Source organism: Chrysochloris asiatica, unplaced genomic scaffold (assembly GCF_000296735.1).
Source record: "Chrysochloris asiatica unplaced genomic scaffold, ChrAsi1.0 scaffold00069, whole genome shotgun sequence".
NCBI classification, from domain to species: Eukaryota; Metazoa; Chordata; class Mammalia; order Afrosoricida; family Chrysochloridae; genus Chrysochloris; species Chrysochloris asiatica.
The window spans coordinates 7,812,769-7,816,493 of record NW_006408587.1 but is presented as its reverse complement, the minus strand read 5'-3'; positions in this window follow the sequence as shown (position 1 = coordinate 7,816,493).

Sequence of the window (3,725 nt, the reverse complement as noted above, 5' to 3'; positions counted from 1 at the left end):
CTTTCTGCTCCCGTAAAGACTTACAGCCTCAGAAACCCTGTACAAGGTTGCTGTGAGTCGGAACCGACTCCACAGCACATAACAACAACAACACTGATTCTACAGCATCACACAAGGAGTCCATTCAACATTTAGTGAGCATTTAATCTACTCCATGCATTCTACTAGGCACTGGACTTAGGAAAGTGAACAAACATAGTATTAATTCAATAAGCATATAATGTGATATACTTTGAGACAACAGCCATTATGCCAGGCACATGGGATAAAATTGTTGTGAAAAACAAGCATGTTATCTGCCCACAAGGATACACTGAAATTTACCATATATTCACCCAGCCACTATGTAAAGGGACAGATGGGTACAAAAGAACATTCTAGGCAAAAGTAACTTCAAGTAAAAAGATTTTGAGGCAGAAGGAGAAATAGTACAATTCATAAAATCAAAGACCAGAATGACTGGAACACAGGATCAAGGGGTAAATTGGTTCAAGATATGGCTGGAGAAAGAGGAGGCAGGGGCCAGATCTAAGCATTTTTATACCATGTGAAGAAGGCAAGACTTTTACTGAAAGCCAAGGTGTGTTACTGTAAAATTTTAAACAGTGTAATAAACTGAACAGATTTTTGCTGGATTGGCCAGTCCTGAAGACTGGAAGACTAGTAGAAAACCACATATAAAATGAGGAATAACTTAACAAAGGTAGTCTGGGAATGGAGAGGAGATGATGGATGAAAGAGAAGTAAAGTAGGTGGGTTCAGTAGAAGCTGACAGCTTCTAGTCTATTGGAGGAGGAAGCAAAGGAGAAGGACCGGCTATAAATGATGCACATGTGATCGGAGGAATTAGTTTAAGGAAAAGGTAAGTTAGAGTGAAAACAGTTAGCAGCCTATTTTGTCCAAAGTGAAACATCCAAGGTTTGAAGCTCAAGAGATAAAACTAGGCTAGAGAAAAACCATTGGGTTCAAGAGCAAATAGGTGATATTTGAATACATGGGAATGCATGAGATCCCCTAGAGAAAGGGTACAAATGGAACCAGGGGAACCCTAATAGAGACTTCTGAGAACAGTCTATATTTGCAGGGCCTTAGGCAAGAGTGCCAATGGAATTCCACATGTATAAGGTTAGATATTTGGAAAATTATTTTCAAACAATCAGACTGTTAAATAAAATATATAAGCCTCCTACTTAGACAATTATAATGTCATCATAAGACAATTTTAATGCATAAAATTATGGTTTCTATATGACTGAAAATTGGCAAAAATAAGATCCTGAGTTCAACTATAATTTTATCTGGGTGGATATTCTGTTGATGCACCAGGAATGTGCAAATAAGGGATTAAAAAAAGACAGAAACACTTCATATTATAAAATTATCTCATGTAAGGAGCTCTGGTAGCACCAGGAATGTGCAGATAAGGGATTAAAAAAAAGAAACACTTCATATTATAAATTTATCTCATGCAAGGAGCTCTGGTAGCATACGAGTCGGGCGGCCAACCTCAAGGTCAGCAGTTCGAAACTACCAGCAGTTCCGCAGGAGAAAGTTGAGGCTTTCTGCTCCCGTAAAGATTTACAGCCTCGGAAACCCTGTGCAGGGTCACTATGAGTCGGAGCTGACTCCACGGTACTTAACAACAACAATTTATTTTTTTCATTTAAACATAACCAGTAATTTTTTTGTTATAATCAACATTTTTAATACAATTCTTGTTATTTTCATCGTAATGCTAAAATAGAAAACTAAGGCACTGGTAACTGGAAATATCAATAAAAATCTTAAAACCATATTTTGATTCAGAAATGAACCATTAATTTTGCATATCATGTTCAAACATTGCAACATATAGATCATATAAAAACTATACATACAATTTTAATTTCATTATCTCTTAAAGAAGTATTAGATCCTCAGGACAATACAATAATTCAGCATCATACTTCACGCTCATTACATATGTACCAACGTAAGTGCACTATGAATTGTTTAATATTGTAAAAAAAAATTTTTTTCTACCTTTTTGTGCCACAATTACAAATATCTTGTTAATTCATGAGTACTTATAGAATTGAAAAGAGGAGAGAAGCAAAGAAAATGGACCCTTGGCACTTTGAAGAAATAAGTCTTCATTGTACATGAATCTGTTGTATTAACATTGTCTGAAAGGAAAGATTTAACATGCTAATTAATTGTCTTTTCTCTTATAAAAGCAATTTTGCTGCTTCCTGCCACCAAAGGAGTGACCATCTTTAACTTGGGCAGAACATAACCCACACACCTTTATGGAATTTGGACTCAGATCTCTTTTGTTTAAAGGACATGGGTCAAAAGATGATGGAAAGAATTGCTCAGAGCCCAAACAGTTTTAGTCTAGAAATCAGATGGTGAGGATTATGGGTCACATTGTGTGGGAGCTGAGTGGTGATCTCAAATTATAGAGATGCCCTTCTTTCCTTTAATAAATTTACTGGGGATATGATATGGAGGACTCCTGATATGGCGATGTAGTAGATCTCTTACTGCAAAACACAAGGTCAGCAGTTGAAACCCACCAGCTGCTCCTTGGAAACCCTATACAGAATTGCTATGGGTCAGAACCAACTTGACGGCACTTAACAATAGGATATGGAAGGTTTTCTAAAAGATAATGTTCAGGGTAGAAGTCTATCTTGCTACATCTAAACTTTTAACCATCAACAGTTAAAAGGTTACTGGAAGAAGGGAATCCATAAATTCCATGAATCTCAGGAGAAATGACCATATCAGCATAAAACAAACAAACAAACAAAACAGATAATATAACAGAAACCAAGGGAGGAAAGATAGCCAAGGAGATCTCAGCAGAGGCAAATCATGCAATGAGATAACCGGGTGACTGGAGGCGGCTTTAAGGTGTTAATTGCCATCAAGTTGGTTTCAACTAACTCACAGTGACCCTGAACAGGGTCTCCAAGGAGCGGCTGGTAGGTTTTAACTGCCGACCTTGTGGTCAGCATTCCAGGGCTTGTTCTACAGCACGACACCGGGAGGACAGAGGTAAACAAAATGGACTATTATTCAGCAATTAAAGTAGTGAAGTACTGATACATGCTATAACACGGATGACCTCAAAAACATCACACTAAGTGAAAGACAACAATTACTAACAACCATTTGTTTTATGATAGTGTTTATAGGAAATGTCCAGAATAGGCAAATCTATAGAGACAGAAATTGGCTACTGGGGCTGGAAGATGAGTGAGGTGGAGAGAGGACTTAGAAGGGGGAGTTGTCACAAATGAGTTCATGGTTTCTTTCTGGGAAGATAAAAATGTTCTAGCGTTTTATTTTGGTGATAGTTCCACAACTCTGAAAATTTCTTAAAAATCAGGTGAACTTCATGATATACAAATTACATCTCAATAAAGCTGTTTCATAATACAAAAAGAGGGAAATGTAAGATATCTGCTACATACCTCCCCTTGTAAGATCATGCCAAACATTGTCCACTTATGCATGGAAAATCTAATTTGGGAGCCATCAGATGTTTAAGGCTCAACTATAAATGGCAGAACTGGACTGCAAGGTTGGTGGTTCAAACTTACCAGCTGCTCCTTGGAAACCCTATATAGGGTCGCTATGAGTCAGAACCAACTAGACAGAATATAGCAACAACAGCAAAATATATATTTTCCATTCTTTTAAAAACAAGAGAATGAAATAAAGGGGCAGTTTCATAA